General features: G+C 34.8%; 1 protein-coding gene across 1 annotated transcript in view; it reads right to left on the bottom strand.

Annotated features, from left to right (window-relative positions):
* Nucleotides 1–10,687, bottom strand: part of EPYC (epiphycan) — a 52,868-nt gene extending 42,181 nt beyond the window's left edge. The window contains exon 1 of the mRNA XM_070600681.1: nucleotides 10,477–10,687. The gene's annotated coding sequence lies outside the window, so the exon portion shown is untranslated. The remainder of the gene's footprint in view (nucleotides 1–10,476) is intronic.
* Nucleotides 10,688–26,577: the final 15,890 nt, after the last annotated feature.

The following is a 26,577-nucleotide window of genomic DNA, read 5'->3' on the forward strand; positions in this document are numbered from 1 at the left end:
GATCACGCCAAGTCATTGTTTCCCCAAAGAGTTGCACTAGCTATTGTTGAACCTCATTTTAAATGAAGCCTTGCTTTTTAAATTGTTTACATTTCTGCATGAATATCACCCCAAAGGAGCTTTCTCTGGCCCCCTCCCCATCAGAGGAGACCCTCTTCCTTCCCATTACACTATAATGCCTCATCACACTTGTTTTTTCATAGAACTTGCCACAATCTGTTATATTTTTCAGTTCTTATATATGTGTCTCCCAGGTGGCTATTACCTCCATGATGCATAAACTTTCCTGGTTATATTCACAGTTGTATCCTTAGTGTCTAATATAGTCCTTGGCCCACAATTTGTGCTCAGTGTTTTTTGGAGGAATGAATCAATTAATGATTGACTGCATGACTCAAATGCATAATAATTCAAAGTAATAAATAATTACTAAATTATTATGATTTGCTTGGGCTAGTCTAATTAAGATATATAGGGTTATTTGCACTTATGATAACTGGTTCTTGGTTAACATGCTAAATTAAGTCCTTTCTCTATTTTTTTATTACATTTTTTATATTTTTCTGTTCTAGCTAACTGCTGAGCTATCTAGTGACATTTTTCAAGCCATTGTCCATGGGCCTGTTGTAGCAAGCTACTAAGACTTTTTTTGTTTCACATACAAAGATGTATGGTACAGACTTTTGATGAGAATCTGAGTTTCCATACCATTTAGGACTCCTTCTGTATAGAAGTATAGAAAAGTAAATACCAAAATAACTTAGGAAAAAGGAAATTCATTGACCAGGTAACTGGAAAGCACAAGTTTCTCTCTTTCCAGAGTACTTCCTTTGGTTGATGCCCTTCTCACTTGGCTTCCAAACCAAGGAGCTGGCTACATCTGCTCCATATCTTACATGTTTTCAGATTAAAATCCAGAGAGGAAGAGGGGAACTCTTTGTTCAAGTTACCCAAGAAAATATTTCCCTTTGTGCTGTTGACTCTGATCAAATCACGTGGTCAACACTCAAAAAAGCCCAAAAACTAAAAAACAATGGAGTTGAGAATTCAATGTCTGTTTGGCTAAATCCTCACCTCATTTGAGGCTTTGCTCAAATTTTACCTCTTCAGTTACTCCTTCTCTGACCACTCCATTTAAAGAGGACTGACTTCTGAACACTTATAACTACCTGACGTTGTTGGATAAATTATTATTTTATTTATTTTCTCCACCAGAATGTTATCTGCACAGAAACTTGGTTTATCCATTTTGTTTGTTGCTGTGTTTCTAGTGCATAGCACATAGTAGGCATTCAATAAATATTTGTTGAATAAGATAATGAACTGACTCAGGCCTTTGGCCAAATGATTTACCCTTGAGGCTGCAGTGGACTGAAAAAGGAGTAGAGAATGGTTTCCAGCAGAGAATGGTAAAAGAAGAGCGAATGGCTCATGAGTAGCAAAAGTCTTTGAACTTTAGTGCAGGGACATTCTGAAATCTATTTCGGCTGAGCTGAAGCTTCTTTTGCTAAACTTCTGATTCTTATCTGTTTTCCAAGTGAATTGTGTGTAAGATATCAAAAAATCTTTGATAAACAAGATGGTATAATTAAATCTCTGTTTCATGTATAGCTTCTCATGTACCATGTTTTCCATATCATTTTCACATTACTCATGCTTAATCAGTAATAATTAAAATAACAATTAGGCACTGTTAATGCTTATTTTTTCATAATTTGGTCTGTGAATTGTTACATTTTACTAGTTTTTAAGTTGCATCTTTTTACAAAGCTTATTATTTTGGCATAAGTTATACATATTCATCATTATAAAAATTCAAGGACTATAATTAAGTTTTGAGAAAAAAGGAAAATAATCATACAAATGCTTACCACCTAAAATTTTATTATCTCTGCATCTCTACAGATTAAAACAGAAGATATAGATAGAGATATAAATAATATTACAAAATGTGATATAAGATATGATATATTTTATTTAAAATATTTAATTCTATTTATATTTAATATGAGAAAAATTCACTGAACTGTAAGTGAAGGAATTGGGGAAAGATAAAGATTTTATCACAAAAAATATTAGTTCAAAATTATCTATTTAAAAATTAATAATTACAAAAAACATTGAGCTAAATTATTTTAAAGTGTTTCAAATTTATATGTACTTATTTACATTTATATTTCTCCTCACTGTCTAACTTTGTTATGTTTTTACTTTGCAGTGATTAACAATTTTTCTTATTATCTGAATACATACTGCTTATTAGGTAACTTTAGCTTAAATATTTCAAGGGGTTCTAATGTATCCTGTACTTTTTTTACGTACTATAACACATTTAATCTTCACAACAACCTTATGAAATATTTACAATTATTAATTTGCCCAAGATTAAACACCTAAAATATGTTAGAGCTGAAATTATAATATAAGGTAAGGATCTGGACCCAGATCATTCTCTTTGTCCTATTATACAATACTGTGTTCCTGAACTTTGACCTCAGATATAGATACAATGGTATTAATACCAATGATCTATTCTTTTGTTCTACATCTGCCTCATTTTTGAATGTACAATTTTGATACAACTCTTTTTTAGCCTTGATCGCTTCTAGATTGTTTCCCCCAAAAATCTCATATGTACTATATTCCCTAAATTCTTGCAAGTTTGAAAATGATTGTGAACTTTTTACTCTAAGGATAAATTTTTTGGTAGGATATTCTTAGGTCACATTTTTCTTAGAACATTGAGACATTGCTTCATTGTCTTCTGGCACTAAAAGTTGCAGTGGAAAAGACTGAAGCCAGCTTAATTATTTTCCACTCTTTAGGTCACTTACTTTTCCTCTCTGGTGGCTCATAATATGTTTTCTAAACCTTGAACTTTGGTAACATCACCAAATGATGTTTTGGCCTTTATGGTTCCACATCAATCTTTCCAGAAGAAGAAGGTACATTTTTCACTGTTGTTAATTTCAGCATAAATCTCTTCATACCTTTAAATTTTTATTTCTGTTGAATCCATTGTAATCATTTTTCTGAAATAATAATTACAGTGAATTGAAATTCATTTTGCTTTTTTCTATCACCATCATTTTTCACTCTAGTCAATGTTATGATTTTACTCTTTATGTGTATTTTCTTAATCCTGCCACTCTTCTACTGTTTTTAGTAAATATTTTGCAATATGCCCAAAGGAAAATTATCAAAGGCCTGCCCAATGAGAAGTTACTCTTACCAGAGCCCTAGCTGACCTGAAGGAAGGGTAATCAACCAACTGCAGCCCCTGCTAGCCATTTTGTCTCAGATAAAGAGAGAGGGGAAAAAAAGGGGCTAAGGAAGGTTTCTGAAGATCAAGTCCCAGGGACTAAGGTCTACTAAAAATCTGAGATTTAATTGAAAGAGTATGGAATGCTTACCCTCTCAAACACCTTACCACCACATCAACATGGTTTAAATGTAAAGAGAACAGATTACAACTGAGAGAGCTTCAGGACACAGATTCTGTTTAAGAAGGAGTTCTTAGGGAAACCCAGAGGCAAAGGAAAGAAAAAGGCCCATCAAGGAAACTAGAGAAAACTGAAGCTCTGGCACTACAGCTATGGGCAAACATTAAATACAACCCAATTTCTAGCCAGATTAACATAAAATCTCACACTAAAAGCCTAAAGTGACTATTACCCAATATGTCATGCCCAGTTTTCAACAAGAAATTAAAAGGCATGCTAAAAGACAGGAAAAGCACAGTCTGAAGAGACAAAGCAAGTATCAGAAGATGACTCAGATACGATATAGAATTTAGAGTTATCAGATAGAGTATTTACAACAATTATGATTAATATGTTAAAGACTCTATTGGAAAAAGTGGACAACTTGTGAGAACAGATGGTTAATATAAGCAAAGAGATAGACACTCCAAGAAAGCATCAAAAAGAAATTCTAGGAATAAGAAACCCTGTAATATAAATGGATAATGCTTTTGATGGACTCAACAGTCTACTAAAGCTGGCCAAAGAAAGAACTGATGAGCCTGAAGATATGTCAATAGAAACTTCCAAAAATGAAAAGAAAAGAGTGAAAAAAAATTTTTAAAGAAACAGAATATACAAGAAATGTGGAAGAATTACAAAAGGTGCAACATATGTATAATGAAAACACAGGAAGGAGAAGAAAAACAAAAGGGAATGGAAGAAATATTTGAAGTAACAATGACAGAATTTTCCAAAATTATTGACAGACACCACATGACAGATCCAGGAAACTTAGAGAAAAACAAGTAAGATGAATAAGAACAACAAAAAAAAAACTATATATAGGTATATCATATGCAAACTGCAGAAAAGCAAAGACAAAGAGAAAATCTTATAATAATTCTTAAGTGGTGGAGGAAATTTACCTTTAGAGGAACAAGAATAAGAATTACTTTAGACTTCTAGTCAGAAACCATGCAAGCAAGGAGAGAATGGAGTGAAATATTTAAAATGTTGGGGGGAAAAAACTCTAAATCCTAGAATTACAGGTTCATTGAATATATCTTTAAAAAGTGAAGGAGAAATAAAGACATTTTCAGAAAAACATAACCTTAGGAAATGTTAAAAGAAGTTCTTTAGAGAGAAGAATGATATAGGTCAGAAACTTGGATCTACGTAAAGAAAAGAAGAGCATAAGACAAGGAATAAATGAAAATAAAATAAAATCTTTTATTTCTCTTATTCTTAATTTACTTAATAGATAATGGTTTGTTCAAAATAGTAATAGCAATAATGTTTTAGGTGATTATAGCAAATGGACAAGTAAAATGAATGACAGCAGTGTGATAAGGGATAGGATGGAGGAGTTGGGAATACTCTGTTTATAACGGTTTTATTCATAATCATCAAAATCTCCAGGCAATAAAGATATCCTTCAAAGGTGAATGGATAAACAGTGGTATATCCATACAATGGAGCATTTTTCAAAAATCTTTAAAAATGAGCTCTCAATCCATAAAAAACTTGGAGGAAAGTTAAACACATATTGCTAGGTAAAAGAAGCCAATCTCAAAAGTCTACTAACTGTATGATTCCAACCATAAGACATTCTGGAAATGGCAAAATTACAGAAACAGTAAAAAGATCATTGGTTCCCAAGAGTTTAGAGAGAGTGGCTCGGGGTGAATGGGTGAAGGACAGGAGATCTTTAGGGCCAGGAAAACACTCTGTTTGATACTGTAATGATAGACACATGACATTATGCATTTGTCAAAACCCTGGAAAGCAAAATAGTGAATTTTAATGTAAACTTTAACAGACTTTAATAATAATATATTACTATTGGTTCATTAGTATAACAAATAATCCACATTAGTGCAACATATTAATAATAGAGCAAATGTTGGTGGGATGGAAGAGGGTAACATGGGAATCTCTGTACCATCTGATCAATTTTTCTGTAAATCTAAAACTGTTCTAAAAAATAAATATTCAGTCTTTTCATTTCACATCAATAAAAAAATTAATGTATTAATTTACTCACTAATTTGCCTTATTTTTTTGTACCTACAATATCCCAGGCACTGTACTTGGGGTATATGCCTTTATGGAATTCTCCTGATATAGTAAGACCGTAGACTAAATATACAGTATTATGCTGAATTAAAGATAGACCATGTTTTAAAATGAGGTAGATATTATTATGGGTACTACCACTCCCAGGATTACAACTTCTAGTTATGGATGGTTCCTGCATTAATTTGTAAGGATACCCACACACTGTGTACATTATATACGTATTCAAGAAATTCGGTCTCCTTTAGCAAATATTTGCTAGAGGAAAACATTTGAAATCAAAAGAGTCTTTTATCAAAGCAGGGAACTGTATTACACGGTACATTTATGGTGTTCTTATTACAGAATATTTTCTAAGTTCTAACTTTTAAAGTCTACACATGCATATAAATGCCAGCAGTCTTAACACTTTGCTCCCAAGTTTTCTAACTTGGCTGATGTTTGTTGGCTCTGTTACAATTAATATCTAGTCTTCCCTTGGCTGAAGTTACTTTATGTTGTCTAACTTGGTTAAATCACTTGTTCTGAATTGAATAAGTTAATTCATGTACTTGTTTACAAGATGATATGTTTTCCATCTTGGCCTTCACAGCTGGTGTAGGTGAATAGGCCTTTTGCTCCAAGCCTGATTCCAATCCCAAAACATCATCCAACTTCCACTCTTTCTACGTCTCACACATTAATGTTACTCTGGAGTTTAAAGCTAGAGATAGCATTCAATAGAGCTTTTATAAGTTGCTACTAAATTTTTCTCTCCTTGTCTCATGAGTTTCTATACTTATAATCACTTTTAAGACTTCAGGTTTTTAATATATAATTGCCAAAAGCATTAACAGAAAGATAGTTAGATTATAAAAAGGAAGATAAATACACCTAAAGAAGGAGTTAAAATGAAATTTTAGTAAGTTTATTAATGATAGATGAAATATTTATAAAAGAGACTAAATGGCATATTGCATAACATGAATACCAAACCTAAAGATTTAATTCTATGTAGTCTTTTTATTAGGATTTAAAATGCCAAGTAAATGCCTCAAAGAATCGGAAATGCTTCCCTTTTACAAGAGAAAATATAGACAATCTGTTTACTATAACTGGGGAAGTTTTCCATGTAAAGGACTATAGAATTTATATTTCTACTTAATGCATTGGTCTGAGTTTCTTTAAACGATCTGTAGTGCATTATTTCATACTGTTGTTATTTTAAAAAATCTTCTGAAACATTGTTGATATCTACAAAAAAGCAATGACTCTTTCTTGTGCATAGATTTAAATAAAAGATCAGTAATGTAGCTGAAATATGTTTCTGATATAGCCTCGTGCCTTTCCAACATTATCTTACCCCACCATATTCCTTCCTCACCAAAGATTCAGTCACATTAGTCTTCACTGCCTCCAACATACCACATTCTTTCCCGTTTCTGGTTCTTCACCTCTCTTGTTCCCTTTTGTCTTTTTTTTCTTTTTTTTTAAGATTTTATTTTTTCCTTTTTCTCCCCAAAGCCCCCCAGTACATAGTTGTATATTCTTTGTTGGGGGTCCTTCTAGTTGTGGCATGTGGGACGCTGCCTCAGCATGGTTTGACGAGCAGTGCCATGTCCACGCCCAGGATTTGAACCAACGAAACACTGGCCCACCTGCAGCGGAGCGTGCGAACTCAACCACTCAGCCACGGGGCCAGCCCCCCTTTTGTCTTATATATACTTTACTCTCTCTCTCTCAAAACACCACCAGTAATCACGTGCGTCTCAGGGAGGCCTGTCTGACTCCCCTACACTAAAATTCTTATCATTATTCTCCATAGCATCCTGCTTTAGTTTTCCATATTTCTTCTTGAATATTTTTTATTTATTATCAAATTTAATTTCCACAAAACTGGAATTCCATGGTGGCAAAAATCATGTTTTATTTTTCCACCTTTGCATACCCACTGTCCAGCTCTGTCTCTGGAACAAAGGAGGCCTCTAATCAATGTTTGTTGAATAAAAAACACATAGTTTCAAAATTTATATTGTGTGGCCCTTCAGGCCATTCAGTTTCACTGAGTTGAATTGGTATAGAAATATATCAGATCCAAGTAAAACGCAGGAAGACGGCTTGGATCATTGTTTCTTCATACAGTCAGAGTGTCTATTGGTGGAAACAGTACTTGGTACTGGTGATTATTCAGTACATCTTACATTGGCCCTTGAGCTGGTTCCGCTTACCGAACACAGTTGTGTGAAGCAGCGTTCTAGCCACTCAGATGCTGATTATTGTTGAGTTTTCCTAACTTTTCTCTGACTCAACATTTCATAAGAGCCTGTCCTTCCTTCATTCAAGAAGTTTTTTTATTAAGTCCTGATATGCCAGTAACTCATGGGTAGTAGAGAATAAAAATTAATAAACATGATAAACTTTAGAGCAGAAGAGGTTAACAGAAGGAAACACAGGTAATATGATACAATTCTTCACTCTCCTTATGCAAAACTATATTCCAATCTGTGTAAACGTACATACATACACCTGTGCACACACGCACACCTACACATATAAGGCTAGAGGGAAATATACCAAGATATTAATAATGTTTATCTATGTGTGTGAAAATTACAGGTGGTACCATTTTTTTATGTTCTATACACTTACCATTTTTCAAAATTATTATTTCTTAAATTAGGGAATTGTTATCTGTCATCAACCCCCACCAGCTCTGGGTAAAATGTCTACTGAACTATGCTACCTGGAAAAGTCAAAGCGCTTTAAATCAGTTTTTATAATTATAATTCATTATAATATTATTATCAAAATTAAAGTCAAAACTTGGCAATTATTATCTTATCAATATTATTGGTCAGTGTATCAATAGCAAATGTGATATTTTATCTCCTGTTTGATTTGCTCTGTAATTATACCTGTCAATTACTAGTAAGTGTTGCCAGATTCAGGAAATAAAAATACAGCAAACACAGTGAAATTTGAATTTCAAATAAAAAGACAATTTTTTAAGATATAGTATATCTCATGCAATATTCAGGACATTTATACTAAAAATATTCACTCTTTGTTCACCTGAAATGGAAATGAACTGAGTGCCCTGTATTTTACAGCCAACCTTAATTAGCTCAGAACTTGAGAAGAAGAAAAGAAGAAGGGAGTTCTTCAAACCCCAACAAATCATTACAAAGATTCCTCATAGATCCTCAGAATCTCTAGAAGGACAGGGAATTTAAAGGTCATCTAGGAAAGTAAAATGTACAATACTTAAATCCCTCTCATGGCGTATTCAAATGAGGTTTCATTGACGACAACTGAATCTACCTCAATCAAGAAGAATTTGGGAGCATGTGTGTGGAGTCTTGGGGTAGTGGGAGCGGGCCCCGGAGGTTTATTTACCCTTTGAAATCTAAGGTGATATCCTTGAAGTTGCCTAAAATCTTAAAGGCCTGTGTAGTTTCATGGCATAGCAGAGCCTAGGATTTCCGAAAGTACATGTGAAGAATTTTCTTTAGTTTGCAATGGCCAGCATGAATCAGCATGTCACATAAGAAGATATTGTTTACGGGTTCTGTTATAGCAACCTATTCCAAACAGGTTTTTGATCTACACCTTGTCTTAAATGCTAGCTATGCATAAGATGTAAGTTAGGGTAGGTGTGAATGCCCCCTATATTAGTCTGTGTTCTCCATAGAAACAAAACCAATAGAATATATGTATGTGTCCTATGCCAATTATTTTCAGGAACTGGTTCACACAGTTGTGGGGGCTGGCAGGTCTGAAATTCCTAGGGCAGGCTAGCAAGTAGGAAATTCAGGCAGTAGTCGATGTTGTGGCTTTGAGTATGAAATTTGTAAGGCAGGACAGTAAGCTAGAAACTCAAGCTGGATTTCTATATTCCAGCCTTGAGGCTGAATTTCTTCTTCTCCTGGAAACCTCATTTTCCCCTCTAAAGGCCTTCAACTGATTGGATGAGCCCCAACCACATTATCAAGGGTAAGTTCTTTCACTTAAAGTCAATGATTGTAGATGTTAATCACATCTACAGATATCTTCACAGCAATGTCTAGACTAGTGTTTGACCAAACAACTGGGCACCATGGCCTAAGTTGACACATAAAATTAACTGTCAGACACCCTTATAACTGATATTCATTTAAAGGTTTCAAAGCATTTCATTCCTAACACAGCGTGAAGAACCTCAGCTTTGAAGTTAGATGACCCCTGAGTTCAACGTTCATAGCTATGTAACCTTGAAAGACTCGTTTAATCTCTCTTTACCTCAGATTACTGTCCTATAAACCAGGAAAAATAATACCCTCACAGGGTTAACATAAGAATTGTGTATTTAAATGATGTAATGCATGTAAAAGTGTACAGCACAATTTCCAACACACAGGAAGCATTCAATAAATAGTAATTTTGTTTACTATGATAGTTATTCTTCTTATTCAATAACTCGCCATGAGTTTTATTAGAATTAATGTTGCTTTCTAGATTATTTAGCTGGATATCCAAGCAATGCTGACATTCTACCTTGACCACTATTCCCCTTCCTGGAGGTTTTCTAAGGGAGCTCCACATACAGGGAACATCAAGAAGTAAGACATTAAGTATATCTTTATTATTAACTGGTCTTCTCAACACCTTAAGGCAGAGCTCTTTGGTAAGCCTTTTAGATAATCAGTATATCCTGAAATGTGACTATTCAGATAAACAATTTATCCTGGCGGGGAGAGGGAGGGGGTGTGGAATAAAGTGTGGGAGAAGCTTCAAGAGCATGTCCTAGCAGAGATATCTGAGAGCAAGTCTCATCATGAGAAAAAAATCCATACCTGAAGGGAAAGCAGGGGAAAAAAATTAGAAACATATTAAAAACCCAGCTCATGTCTGGGGACCTTTCTCAAGCCTACCATTCCCTTTAAAAAGAAACCAAACCCAATTAAAACAAACACAATACCTGCCATTTTCTTCAAGCACACCTTTTGGTTGACAATGCGAAGCTGCTTTAAGAGCCCATGTGAGTTCCTATCCTCCTGGCTGGGGCAGTAGGTAAACAACTGCAGAGACTGGGCTCCTCAGGGATCTCTGGAGAGAGAAGTCATGAGCAAAGGCTGTCAGGGCAGGTAGGAGACTGAAGTCATCGCAATTCCAATGATTAAGAAAAGATCACTTGATTTCCAGTCCCAGGCTGGTATGGCCTAGTAATGTCTTGTTTAAATATATGAATCAATGCAGTATTTTGCAAACTTCCATTATTCCCAGACCACTTTAATGAGTTTCATCATACCTGTATAAACCCATTCCATTACTTAATATTTTTATTAAACCAAACGCAACTTGATTCCTTTAAAAGGTTAGCCTTCTGCTGTCTCATGATTTCTCTGAATTCACAGCAATTACAGAAATCATGTGAGTTTTCATTGTTGTTATGTGTGTATGATATTGAAAATAAACTTTAAAACTGCCTATATAAACTGCTTAAATCTATAGCTCATACAACCAATCGGAAGTGCATTATGTTTTTAGGAAAAATTAGCTATATGTAGGTGAAAATATAGGTTTTAAACAGATATTTCCTGAACTCCTATTATTTCCACAAATATTTATTAATTATAGTTTCAGGAGCTGCTCCTTGCACTGTGGATGTAGAAATAATCAAGGCAGTCAAAAGTGCTGCTTTCGTTGAGTTTACTTTCAAGTAGGGGTGACAGACAAATAAAAATAAATAAATTTTAAATACCGATACATGTTATCAAGAAAATAAAACAAGTTAAGAGGAATGAAAGTTACTGAGAGGGTGAATTTTGTATTTAGTGTGGCTGAGTATAATCTTCCTCTTTTTCTTGGCAAACATCCAGAAGCAACAAAGAGGGAAAGAAATATAAACATAAAGTCCATTATAAAATAGATAAATAAAACCTCAGGCGTATCAGCAAGCAACTCTGAATTATTCAATAGGAGAGAAGATTGTCTAAACAAGGAAGACCAGTGGGGATATAGACAAAGGATCCTCTTGGTTGCAGAATTCAATTTAGAAAGCCATAAACACTGCTTATTCTTAAGTGGATGGGGCAATTCTAAGATTCAAAAGCAATAGTTTCTTATTTGCAGAAATGGTAACAGGGTGCCTGGACTGATGCAGGAGCTTCCTTAGGCCTGGCTCTGTTTAAAGGAAAAGATGGAGAAGGATGAATGAGAAATCACACAGACATCCTATACTTCAGGTTAGTCCAAGGAGAGATGCGAGGCCCTTCACGTTCACGTCATTGTGAGCTGCCTGCCAGTTGCTAACTTTAATATTTTTGGATAAGTAAAAGCTAATAAACTTCTCACACACACCAATCTAGGGCACAAAAATATTTTTCTCCAGCCTGGAATATAACATTGGCCCATCCTTCAGGAAAACCTCACTCAAAAAATTAGGCTAGAAAAAATCATTTTATTCAAACATGGGTTATTGAAATGGAACCAGCAACAATACAAAATCTAATTCGACTAAGAAAATTCCAGAATGCATATTTTAATCCCTAGAGTAATCTCTAAAAATATAACAAAATGATATATAACTAAAGGTAAATATATAAGTTAAGATAGAATTCTAAAACACACTCAACTAATCCAAAAAAAAGAGAAAAAATGGAATAGAGCATCAAACAACAGAGAGCAGAAACAGAAAATGCATGGTAAAATGATAGACCCAAAACTGTGAATATCAATAATTCCATTAAATGCTAGCAAACTTCACAAACAAATAAAAAACAAAGGCAAAGTTTATCAAAAAGATAAAAAAGAACGTAATACTATATAGCAATGAAAAGGAATGGACTATTGGTATACCCACAATAGGGATGAGTCTCAGAAACATTATTCTGAGTGCAAGCAGCTTGGTACAAAAGATATATACTCTATGATTTCTTTCATATCAAGTTCTAGAATGGGCAAATGAATCTATGATGGATCAGAACAGTGAATGTTTGTAGGAGGGTGAGGTCAGGAGCTGACATTCTGGACTGATATCCATGTTCTATATCTTGGTAATAGTTTGTTATAGGTGTACGTGTTTATTAAAACTCAGCAAATGTACACTAAAGGTTTATATATTTCACTGTATGTAAATTTTTTATGAAAAGAAAATAAATATTGAACTCTAGATATTGAAACACTTAGGAAAAAGTATACTGATATCTGCAAATTATTTTGAGAAGTGTCAAATCATAAATGGGTGATGGATGGCTGGAAGAGTTTATATATGATAAATACATCAGAAATACAAGCAGATTAGAATGTTAATTATGGGATCATGGTGGTGAGTATATGAGTGTTCAATGTAAATTTCGTTCAACTTTCCAGTATGTCTGAAAATTTTTGTAACAATGTTGAAACACAGTTGAGCCAACATAAAATCTATAGAAAGATAATATTTTGACACATTGATAAATGCAGTGACAAAATGCATTTCTGTGAACTAAATTGATAGGAAAAAAAGACAAATAATAGTAAGGATATAGAAGATTTGAAAAACATAATTGCAAGGGCTAGCTATTGCCACAATAACAAACCACCTGAATCCCACATCCAGGGCCCCCTCCCTGAAGAGTGTAAGGCTGCTATTAACTGAGCATCATCGAATGAGCTGTGTGTAAGTAAGGCTTACTTATCAGTGGCCGGTTATTATGACAAAGAGATGGAAACACCTCTTTTGCCATATTGTTCAAGGAGCAGGCTGAGATGAAGAGGGAATGCGGAAAGCAATTCCTAAGATATTTAAGAAAACATGAAGGTAGTGTCTGCCTTTCATTATTCAGAGGCCTGATAGAGAACTGAGGAAGTGGCGTATACACCCTGAAGTCTGCTCTGCAGTTGGAGACGGTGCTAAGCAAGGTCCTGAAGGACCTGAAGATCTTGGCTTCTGAGAACAAGTTAAACTGATCTCTTAGATTTCCTAGGAGAGTTCCTGGGTAAGCAGATGAAGAACATAGACTGTCAGGAATACCAAATTGCCAACCAGGAGGCAACAGAAGAACTGATCTAGTGGGAAGACCTGTTTGAAAAGCCTGCTGAGGCATCAGGTGAAGAAACCTAGCTTCTGAAGGCAGCACAGCGTCTTCCCATTATAGCAGGTCCCAAAGTCAGCTGCTTAAAAGTCTTGATCATCTCCATTTGCCTGAAGACTGATTTCCTTCTATCTAGTCTCCTAATCCTTGTTGTGCAATCAAATAAATATGCTCTGCATTATAAAAATAAATAAACATATATATATATTTTAAAAAGAGATAAATCACTGCCAATAGGTACAGTTCTTCAGACACTTCTGACCTTTGCAGTTCTGGTATATTTCGTATTGCAGAGGAGTTTAAAGACGGAAATGCCTCTTTAGAACTAAAAATAAGCTATTTGACACATTAAAGAGTCATTTTATGTGTTTAATCATCATGGTCGAGTACTATTCCTGCCTTTGGATACAAGAGATTTTTCAAACCAAGACTCATCGCCCTCTGACACATCACTGAAGTTACAAAAACTCCTATCACTGCATCATTAAGATTTTTATAAATTTAGGAGCAGGACAGGACATAGAGCTGGAATTTTGGAGTTTGGGGTATAAAACACTCTCCTACCCACCAACCATTGGTATTTATCTTGATCTTTCAGTCCTAATTAAAGTGAAATCTATGGCCCTTGTTTGTACTCTGTTAAATCATAAATACAGTGTACGTTATCTGTTAAATGAGCCTTTGATATTTCATGGACGAAAATTTCTTTTTCATTTAAAAAAAATCACTTCTTTAGGAAAAGTCACTGTTTGGAACACATTTCTTTGAAAAATATTGATGTTTTTTCTAATTAAAAAAGCAAATCATCTGAGAATTCAGCAGCTTAAACTATCAGTTGTTTATCCTCATAGATCTGAGGTTGCCTGAGGCAACTCTGCTTCAGGTTGCTCTAAGTATGGTGGCTCTGCTCCCCGGGGCACCAATAGGAGAGCAGGGGTCTGTGTGTCTCATTCCAGTGGAAAATGTGCAAGAAGCAGGTGGAAACTCATGAGCCCTTTAAAGGCTTATACTCCAAACTGGCATACTGTCACTTCTGACCACATGCCATTGGGCAAAGCACATCACATGGCCAAGTCCAAAAGGACCAGGAAATACATTTTACTCACAGTGATGCCATTGCATGGGGCTAATTACAGAATCTACTACAAACACAAGTATGCAACATGGTGGTCTCAAACAGCAGAAGGTATTTTAGTTTCATAACAGTGTTATAAAAATGGATTATAGGCTGAGCTATTAGGCATATCTCAGCACATTTCAAAGGACTAAAATCATATGGAGTATATTCTCTGACCAGAAGAAGTAAGCTACAAATCAATAACAAAACAATTACAAAGGCAATTAGAAATTAAGAAATATATTTCCAAATAACCCAGGGGTCAAAGAAGAAATCACAATGGAAATTAGAAAACATTTTGACCTCAAGGACAATAAAAATACTGCAGATCAAAACCTATGGGATGCAGCTAAAGTGTTTCACAGAGGGAAATTTGTAGCCAAGATATATGTATTAAACCTGAAGAAAAGATCAAATATCAATGATTTAAATATTTATTTAAAATTTAGATATAAGACAGAAACTTGAACTGAAAGAAGGGTTAAAATAAAAACATAAATTTAAAATAAAGAGAAAACAAAAATAATAGAAAGGATCAAGAAAACCAAAATTTAGTATTTGAAAAAAACTGATAAAATTAATAAATTTCTTATGAATCTAGTTAAGGGAAAAAGAGGAGACCAGACCTAATATGAGGAATGAAAAAGAAAAACTCATTACAATCCCACAGACATTAAACACCTAAATGAAGATATCTTGAGAAAATTTATGTCAATAAATTTTGTTTACATCTTTTGTCATTCATTAAGCTTAATACTTTTCTGTATGTGGTTACACTTAAAATGTTAGACATAAAAATGTTAAAAAGCAATGAAGTAATCAGCTTAATAAATTAATAATAACTATGAAATACTGAATTTTGATTTTTGTGCCAACAATTGTTCTGACTGAAATACTTTATCATTTAATTCTCACAAAAATGCTACAAGGTAGGTATTTTTATTATTCCTACCTTAAAAGTGAGAAAACTGAGGGATAGGGAGTTTAAAGAATTTGCCCTAATTCCCACAGTGAGGCAAAGATAAAAGCACTTAAAGAAAAATAGCAAGACAACAGAGAAGCTGAAACATGATTTGGTAGAACTCAGGGGAAGTGAAAACAAAATAAAATTAGTGCATAAATGAAGACAAAGTGAAAGCAACACAAAGTAAAACAAATAGATAATCTAAATAACAAAAAGGGACAGAGAAGAATGAGAAAAACACGAGTATTAATGTGTCACAAAACCAAGAAAAGTTACTGATTCCCTAAAAAAGACTTTGTGAACGATAACGGCAGCAAAGAATTTGCTTCAGTGAAGGATTACATTACACTATATGCAAAAAATTTCCTTTCTGGCAAGCTATAGTCACAAAAGGGCTCTCCACCTTCAATTTCTGTCCATTACACCAGCAGAAAGAAGAGATGGAAGCAACCCAGCAGTGGATATGGAGCCTCTATCTGTTAATAGAAATATACCCCAAAATCTCCTGTGTCTTCAATTTACATCTCATTGGGCAGACTTGTCAAATGGGTAAATATTGCTTCATGGAGAGCCAGAAAATGTAGTTATGTCTCGGTGTGTATGTATGCATGTGAGTATTTGTGTGTGTGTGTGTGTATGTATGTTTGACAGGACAAAGAAAATTCCTATTTTGTTAGTACGGAAGGAAAGAACGGATGTTGGGTAGGGAACTAACACTGCCTCAGGGGTTAAATCAATGATTGAACTTAGCAAGCATGTCCCTGGTGACACTGGTAAAAACAGTTTCAGTGATATAGTAGGATCAGGATGCAAACTAGGGTAACTGGAGGTGACAGGAAGTGAAGAAGTGGAAACAGGGTGTGAGGACAAAATTTTCATGACATTTGACCCTAAAGGAAAGAGTAGCTAAAGAAAGTCTGGAGTACAGGATGAATTTTAAACACTACACACTCAGACAGAAATGCAATGGTTTAATTTTACTAACTTTCTTTAAGTTTACAAAATTTTGAATTAAAATTTGCTTGTTCCAAATTCTTAAATATATATTTCTATACACATCTTCCTAAATATGAACATGAATATGAATATAAATGTTTCTATAGAGAGACGTTCATGATGAGTTGCAAGATCTCATATTCCGCAAATTTTAAAATTAAAGAAAGAATCTCATAAAATGACGTGATGTACAAGATCATGGTTAGCTGAAAACAAAGCTACCACAAATGTTACATTTGAGAACTCCAAAACTGCAATGACCACTGGCCTACCTTTTACTCAGAGGAACGTGGTCTATCCTGGAATTCCTTTTTATTTCTCATTTGTGGAAGCCTAGATGAGTACTTTGCAAATATTGTACCTAAGAAACCATGTGATGAATTTTGCACTATGGTTGTTGTTTTGAAAGACTTGTATCAAATACAGCAAAGTTAAGAGCACTGGGAGATAGTTTTTAGTGACAGTCTGATTCTCCCGTTGCTATTTCTCAATGAAGGTAAGGGTTGTGGAGTATTTCAAACATGTGGAGTTGGATTGGGAAGTAGGATAAACCTTTTATGAACTTCATGAAAAATTGTGTTTACACAAGTGTTTATGATAAGTAAGTAGATGAGTCCAACCATATCTTATTGTGAGGAATGCATAAGGAATTTTCACATGAGGAAAGAGAATTTCCTTTTAATTTTACTGAGAAACTTTTAGAATTATTGAATACTTAATTTAGAATTTACATTTCAAAGTTAAGCCTTTTCCTGGGTTGAGAGATAGAAAGGAAAGGAACATTCATTCCATTTTGTGTTTTGTTTTCTGAATGAAATATTACTTTTTATACTGCTTGGTATTCAAATCATGTATCACCTAGTTGTTTTACTGAAAATACTTAAAGATATGAAGCATAATTTGCCCGGTTAGCATTCTATTTATATTAAAATGAATTACATATAGTGTTTTTTCTCCTTACTTAAATTTTGTATGCATTTTTTCTCGACACATTTTGCTTTGAACACTAAAATATTAAGTTATAAGGTCACTCAGAATTTAAGCTCACAGTGTGGTTTAATGCAAACAATAATATAGAAACCTTTCTGGATGAAACTTGTTCTACCCTTTTCCATGGCTAAGTGATCACTTTTACATAAATATTTTCTTTGGCTTCAATAAAGATTTATAACTTCTGGAATTGTTTAATTTAATAGAATGAATAACAGCCAATTTAGGGCTTCAAATAGTTCTTTTATAAGAGACGATTTGCTGATTACAACTCTCTTCTTGCCTCTTTGGTCCACCTAAATATCAAATCTAATCAAATACAGCATATGCCAGCATATTTACAAAAACGCTAACTTTTTATGATATTTGTCATTGTAATAAGGCATATACTTATAGACATATTCAATAGAAATTAAGAGAATAACGGTGAAATTTGGAATTTATAAAAGAATTGTAACAACTGAATTTCTTCATCTAAAACAATAGTTATTTAACTAGATATGGCAATTATGATATCTTCCAAGTCCACAAACACTTCTACAGGAAAAATAAATCTACTCAGTGCTCTTATTACAGCATTGCTCTGTACATCTGGTTTTGTACAATGTGATTCCACTCTATAAGTACCTGTTACTAGACTATGACCGGACGCTGCATCCAAGAAAAGCGTATCCATGCCAGACCATGGGAGTGCCTGGTGGAAAGTGCTCTGAATGGTGACATAATCATTGTCAGAAATCTGAACTAGGAACTATAGAGTTTGCTGGCCTTCTTTGTGTTTATATCCAATAATTCTTTCCACATTTCTTCTAGGAATATAGTAATCTTACTTACAAGAAATCTATTGGATATAGTTCAGGATGGGTTGACACTGTCATGGGTAATACACAAAGATTGGTTCAGAGATGGGCACGTAATATAAGTTATGTCAATCAGAGTCCATCAGAGTACTCCTTGCGGATATCAGTTTGGAGATACTGGAATATATACTCTTTTCCACCCAGGTCACGAAGATGATATGATGTAACTCTAGGACTGGTAATGTCAATCTGGCCCATCACATGGAGAAATCTGCTCTGCGATAGAGTGAGAGAGCAAGGGAAAGAGAGGGCGAGGAATATTATTTGAGCCCCTGTATCAACCATTCTTGAATTCAATGGTAAACCTTTACGTCTCAGTTCTGTACACCAATAAATTACGTTTTATGTGGATGGTAATTTGTTTTAGATTTCTATTAATTGTAAGTGAAAGTATCCCAGTTAATACAGAGAAAAATTTATTCATAGGCAAAGAAATCTGAAGCTTCATAGAAACAGAGATAGAGGCCATCCATAAGGCAGAGAGAAGCCTGAGGAATCACAAGGAAATCAAAGTTATGAGGGAGCAAAAACTATGAGGAAATAGATTGTTTTGGGGAAAAGAATGAAAAGCAGATGTTTGGAGGTTTGTAAAAATGCATTAAAAGCTGGTCACTACTGAATTACCGAGAGCTGCTTAGGATTCTGTTCCAGCCTTTGTGATACTGGGTACTGCTCTTATTCCGTTATTCCTCAGACCTGGTTGCATGCCTGAGTGTCATACTCCCTTATGTCCACTTTTATCCTTACAATAAGCTCCCATTATCTGGTAATAACTTGAATAATTTTGTTGTACTTGCATCCACAAGGGACTAGATAAAACAAATTATTTTAAGCTTTTTAATGAAATACTCAAATTTCCCATACTCCTCCTTCACCACCATAGATTGGTGCCAGTTATGGAAACGTTTAAAATAGAGAAATTGCCATTTTTATCTAACAGGTTTTATTTGCTGGCAATGTATAAACAAAGTGAATTTTTAATGTAAAAATTCTGGATCTTAGCAATTTAATTCATATCAACATTTATTTTATATGTACTCTTTAGTCAAGATGCTTTCAGAGAAGAAACAAAAAAAAAATCTGAATCAAATTCATAATACTATAAGGTAATAATACGTAATTCACAACTCAAAGTCCAGAGGCAGGACAGGCACCAGACCCTATGATATGTCACTCAAGAATATAATCAAAAACCAGGGTCTCTGCCAAAAAATTTCACAAAAGTATATGAAATAAACAAGTACTTAAAAAAGACAAATTATCAGAAATGGCCAAAAGTTAAAAAAGGAGAGAAAAGAAAAGAAACTATGATGTGTCCAACATTTATTTTAAAAATGTAATCTGTCATTAAAACCCTTCCTACAAATTCTTATTCCCATAATGGTAGAGTAGGTTGTATATGGCTAACCCTCATTCAGATAAAAATTATAAACACTGGATAAAATATGTGAAGAAATAGAGTGACCAAAGCAGACAGAAACTGGAGGGAGATGACCCATGAAAGAAGGAGCTACACTAGCTTTACACCTGAGGGTACACTCAAGTTAGTACACAAGCTGGAATTTTACTGGGTTGAGGAGAGTAAGGAAGGAGATCCTATAATGGAGAGAAAAAGAGAGGGGAGAGCCCCAAATCTTACATAAGCTCTACCTAAATCCTTTGGTAACTACTGAACTGCACATACACAGGGAAAAGTTCAGAATTCTCAAAGAAAAGCAATAGCTAGAAGACTGAGACAAATGAGTAGTTTCAGCTGATGCCGACGTCAGTTGAGCCAGAAGTCTGAGTTTGAGTCAAGCCAATTTAATTGCCTACTAGAATAAAAATCAGTCATCTTCAGAAAGAGATAACAGAATCCAGTCTCTACAGTGTATCATCCACAGTATCTACAATGTTCAATAAAAAAATTATTATACAATGAGAAGAAACAGAAAATTATGATCCACAGTCAAGAGAAAAACCAGTCAACAGAAACCAATCATAGAAAACCCTGGATATTGAAATTAGAATACAAGGACTTTAAACAAACAATTATAAATAAGTTTAGGAACTTGAAGTAAAATATGGTCATAACGAATAGGCAGATAGGGGATCTCAGAAAGAAATGGAAACTCTAGAAAATAACCCAATGGATGTTCTAGAACCAAGCAAAACAATCTATATTATTAAAAAATGTCTTCTTATGTGGTAAAATAAGTAGTTACTAAGCTTGAGGATAGATCAATAGAAAATGTCCAATTTTAATAGAGAGCAGAGAGAATAGTTGAAACAAATCAGTGGATCCTCAGTGATCCATGAGATTATCTCAAGAGGTCCAAGATATATATAACTGGGGTACATGAAGGAGAGGAGAGAAAGAAGGGAAATTAAAAATATATATATATTTGGAAGACTTATTAGTCTTTTTTGGCTGCCGTAACAGAATATCACAGATTGTGGGCCTAAACAACAGAAATTTATTTTCTCACGGTTCTAGAGGCAAGACCAAGATCAAGCTCCCATCATGAGTAGTTTCCTGTGAGACCTCTCTTCCTGGCTTGTAGACAACTGACTTCTTACTGTGTCCGCATGGGCTTTCCCCTGTGGGCACACAGACAGGGAGATCCAGTGTCTCTCTCTTCCTATAAGGACACCAGTCCTGTGGAATTAAATCCTCACCCTTATGACCTCATTTGATCTCTATTAACCTCCTGATAGTCCTCATCTCCAAATATAGTCATGTTGGGGGTTAGGACTTCAACATACAAATTTTGGGGGGACACCATTCAGTCCATAGCAGAGGAACAATAGGCAAAATTTTCCCAAAGGTAGTAATAATTATCTACTAACATCTAAAATTCTCAGAAAACTCCAAGCAAGACAGCTAGTCTTATGATAAAACTGGAAAATCAAAACTAAAGAGAACACCTGAAAATTAGGCAGAGAAAAAGAATGCATTACCTACAGCAGATTAGCAATATAAATGACAGCTGACTTCTCATCAAAAACAATGGAGGTCAGGTGACAGTGCAGTGACATCTTTAGAGTACTGAAAGGATGTCTACCATGAAGTTTATATGCAGAAAAAGGAGTTCAAAATGAAAAGTAAAGCAAAGACATTGTCAAGAAATGAAAAATATGAGCATCTGTATCCAGCAGAACTGCACCACAAGAAGTACAAAGGAGGCCGTCCCCACGGCCAAGTGGTTAAATTCGTGCACTGCGCTTCACTGGCCTGGCTGGAGCTCGCAGGTGCAGATCCTGGGCGTGGACTTACACACCACTCATCAGGCCATGCTGTGGTGGCATCCCACAAAGAAGAACTAGAAGAACCTGTAACTAGGATATCCAACTATGTACTGGGGCTTTGAGGAGAAAAAAAAGGAAGATTGGCAACAGATGTTAACTCAGGGCCAATCTTCCTCACCAAAAATAAAAGCATACCTCAAAAAAAAAAAAAGCTATGCAAATGTCAGGAAATATAAAAAAAAAAGTACAAAAGTTCTTTAGGCTGAAGGAAAATTTTGAAGCTGAAGGAAGAAATGTGGAACATTAGAAATATTAAATATTTAGACAAACAAAATATTATTACCTTTATTTTTAAAAATTGTATATGACTTTAATGCAGAAATCATAAAACTATTTTATGGGAACTCTAACATATGTAGATGTAATATATATGATAACAACAACACAAAAGATGAGGAATAAATGCAACTATACTCAGAAATACAAATCTAAAGTTCAGACATGCAACACCTCTCGTCATTTCCCCCATCTCTTCGAGGCTGGTTACGCTGTACCCCTGCCCTTCTCTGTACCCTGGAAAATTTCACTCAGTGTTCAAGATTCAAGTGAAGTACTTCAATCTGAGGCAGCTTCTCAAAAATTTGCCAAGTAAAGAAGTGGTCTGGGTTCCATTAACAGCAATGAAAGCGTTACTCCAGTTCATTATAACTGTTCTCCGTGCTAATCCTCTGCTAGACCCTGAAGAGCAGGCACTATATTTTATTGTTCTTTGTATTTGCCTTAGCTCCCACCAATATAGTTACCTCCTGGTAGGCACTTAAACGTTCTTTGAGTGAAGAGATGATAAATGAATGAAAGAATGATTGAATGAAAGAATGCATTGCTGAATCAAAGGGGAATCAACGGAAGGAAAGATCTTTTAGGGAAAAGAAGTTTGGGCATACTAAGCTTGTGGTGCTAAAGGAGCAATCAGGTAAAAATGTTACAAAAGCTGTGAAATGTGGACTTGGATTATAAGAGAAAAGCAAGATTTGGACACAGAGCTACAAATCAGAGCTCAGTCTATAGTCTCATTGCAGAAAAGTAAAATGCAAAAAAAGGAAAAGCTCCCCGAAAATCTTGAAAGATGCAAATTCTTTTGCATTTATCACATGGCTGCTAACCTCTAGCAGTTTGACTTTTATCCAAGAAATTAGGTATTTGATCCAGCAAAAAGGACTTTGACTATATAAACTCTGGTTAATGGAAAAATGTTTTAATATGCTACAGAAGGCTTATTGGCTAACCGGACTTACAGTGACTCCTTATTTTCATAAGTTAACATCCTACTGTTTAAAATGGAACTTTCTTGCTGCATGAATTCTTTATCTTCTGTTTTCATGATTAACATCTGGCATTAATTATATGATAGTTTAGGACAATTTTAATCATAAGCATTCTTTTTTTGAGGATTTGGTTTGTTTGGCGATTCTAGCTTTATTACTTACACATGGTGTCATTCTCTTTAAAATTCAAAATTAAACATTGGCTAGCTTCAAGTATTGAAATAACATTGCTTGTACTTCACTGACTATCATGAAAAATTGTATGAGCTATGTCCAATTACTTTAACAGATAATTTGATTTCTCCCGTAGAGAGATTTTGTTTTAGCCATGCTAATTTACTCGTTTTACAGATGGCTTTCTCACATTGGAAAAGCATTCTATTTTCTATTTAACGAAAAATGATAAATGGGGCATCAGAAGTTTTCAGAGCCTAACAAAGAGCAAAGTTATTGTAAACATAATAAAAATGTATTTAATCAAAGATTCTTGGGACTTAAAACTGGAAAAAGTTTCTTCAATAATGCGAGCTCATCATTTCTCAAATGATAAATCTCCACGACCCAGACAGAGAGACTGTTCCATTTTGTTATCTGCTAGTGGCAAGCCAGGATGAGATAAAACCCAGATCTTCTGATCAAATTCTGTACTCTTTCTACTACTAAGACGAATTTGCAATACTGCACAAGCACATATTTTTAACATGACTTTTTAAAACTATGCCTATATCTCCAATTACTCATGATGCAGTCACGTTCAGTTGCTCATTCTACAGAGCTGAACAACTGAATTGGTAAGAATGGGAGTAGTTATACAAAAATCCCACTTCCTCACCCTTCACGGGGTAATTCTGAGAGGTCTTCTCCATAGTCTCTCAGAATCCCCATAATATATGATTCCCAGTTGCCCACCATGGTAATTGCTCATTAACACATCCCTTATTGGCTTTCCTGCCTCACTCTTACCCCTAAATTCTTTCCTTTTCTTTTTGCTTTCTTTCTTTGAACATTAGCCCTGAGTTAACATCTGTCACCAATCCTCCTCTTTTTGCTGAGAAAGATTGGCCCTGAGCTAACATCTGTGCCTCTCTTCCTCTATCTTACATGCAGGATGCCACAGCTTGTCCTGATAAGCAGTGCATACGTCTGATCCCGGGATCAGAACCTGTGAATCCCCGGCCCCTGAAGCAAAGCATGCGAACTTAACCACTACATCACCCAATCGGCCCCTCCTTTTCTTTTCTTTCCTATTGACATCCCAATCCTTGTCTCAGAATCTGCTTTAGGGATAACTGACATCAGGACAATGAGAGAAGTGGAAAGTAAGTGTTTAGCCTGTCCAGTCTCTATAGAGAAGTGGGAAATAGAAAATGAGACTTGGCAATGGCTTTTGGCATAGCCAACCAACATCTCTGCTATAGCAACTATTATTAATCTGTTGACCTTAAACAAATAGATTGCCAGTTATTTCCCCGGCAAAAAATGGGTTTATTCGAGATCAGCAAAGAATTGCAATTTGGGGTCTACAAGCATGGAGAGCCATGTGCAAAGCTTGAGCAACAAGGGGATGGGAAACTCTTTTATAGAGAGAAAGAGGAAGTTGGGAGGGCGATTGTAAACAAAAAGTCCTGGAGGAATTGAGAGTTGGACCATAGTGGCTTTTCAGTGGCTGAGTGGAGACAGTATCTCATTGGCTCACTATCAGTCTAGATATATTGAAGTTGCCTGAAATCATACAAGTCAGTAGTGTGTCTGACAAACATAATCTGTTATTTACTTGCCACCAACTACAGGATGTGAGAGCACATTCCTCGGGGCTGGCGTAAACCAGAAATACAAGTGGACTGAACTTCTTTAGCCTTGACTGATTTTGCAATCTCTTTTCCTTGCTTTCCAGACTGAAACAGAACATCTTTGATTTTTGACTTATTATAAATTTTACTGATTTGTTTGTGCAGCTGAAAATTCTACTATGTCCTACTCAACGTGCATTAGATACTGTGTATTCATAATGTTATCAATATATATTTAGCAATTTACTTTTGGTGGTTTAAAACAGCAGCCATTTGTTTCTCTAGGTGTATGTTTCTTCTTCATCTCAGCCATAACCTCAGTGACTACATTGTCCTCTCTTAGACAATGGGCTAACTGATTACAGGAAACTGATTCTACTAGGACCTAGGACTCTGGTAGGACTTCTAATTCTAGTTTCTGATTTTTTAAAAAATTTTCGTATAGACATAACATAACGTTTTTGACACATTATCTTCTACTCAAACTAGACTGATTAGTTTCTTTGCTATCTCTGGCATGTTGGCTATTTTTTAATTTTAGCCACTCTGTTGCATAGCCTTGCAGAGTTCCCTAGACAAAGAACATAGCTCAAGAAATGTTTATTAAAAGAATCATGAGTACAAGCTAACTCTCCACTTAGAAAAGAATATTAGTGGTGTCTGAATCTTTGTTGTTTTTCAAAGATACTGTTAGATGTCACATTACCAGAAATTAATACCACCACCCCTTACAAAAAGAGGGAGAGGAGAAAGAAAAAGAAGCAAGAAATAAAGAAAGGAACTCTGGAGCAGTTACTTTTTTGAAAAGAATTTTATGTGCTTGGAATCACACAACTTTAGATGAATGATATGGTGTAATATGTACCATCTGGTATTAAAATCCTTATCATTTAGCAAAGTAGATAAAAAGAGAACATTTGGACATCTTTACAATATGTTCATAGAATAAGCAATCTTTTGATTGTAGCAAAAGATGCATAGAAACCATTTTTTTGGCCATCATTTATTTTTCCTTGTGTGCATGAAATATGAGAAATTAAATGTAAAACTAGTTTTCTAGTGAACTTTTCCTTTGGGTTTGCCAATAAAGAGATGATGTAATTATTTCCAGATTCGCATCGGTTTGATTCTGTTGTGTGTGTGTGTGGGCGTGAGTGTGTGAGAGCACGCTAAATGAGCTATCATTTTGGAATATTTATTCTCATTTACCACTGTGCACAATTTAAATTTTGTAGATTTACAACATACTTTTGGCTTGAAGTCCCTGAGCTAATTATGTGGCATTTAATTGCAAAGTGGTTTGGTACATATTTACGTGGCATCTGTAAAGATCATTTCAAATGGGTGTGGGCTTATTCTATTTTCTTGTGAACATGTTCAAATTCATAACTCTATTCCAGAAAGATAACTTGGAATATTAATTTATTGCCCTCAGTCACAGCTGTTTCTTTTATAAACACGGAAGATTTGACGTGGCAATTGTCATTTTATTCTATTGAGATCTTTCCCCAAACATTTGAAATTATTCCTTAGGACCAAAAGATTCTGTCAGATAACTTAGAAATTTCTGAACTACCTTGGCTATTTGATATAGTTGATAATTTAGATTGAGCATTCATTCTTTTTAAAGTTTATTTGCATAGATTCTGAGAGTAAAAATTTTCTTTTTCCTAATCAATCAACTGATTTTAGACAATACTTCACTAATTAGATTTATTTCTATCAGAAATTATG

The sequence above is a fragment of the Equus przewalskii genome, chromosome 29 (genome assembly GCF_037783145.1).
Source record: "Equus przewalskii isolate Varuska chromosome 29, EquPr2, whole genome shotgun sequence".
NCBI lineage: Eukaryota > Metazoa > Chordata > Mammalia > Perissodactyla > Equidae > Equus > Equus przewalskii.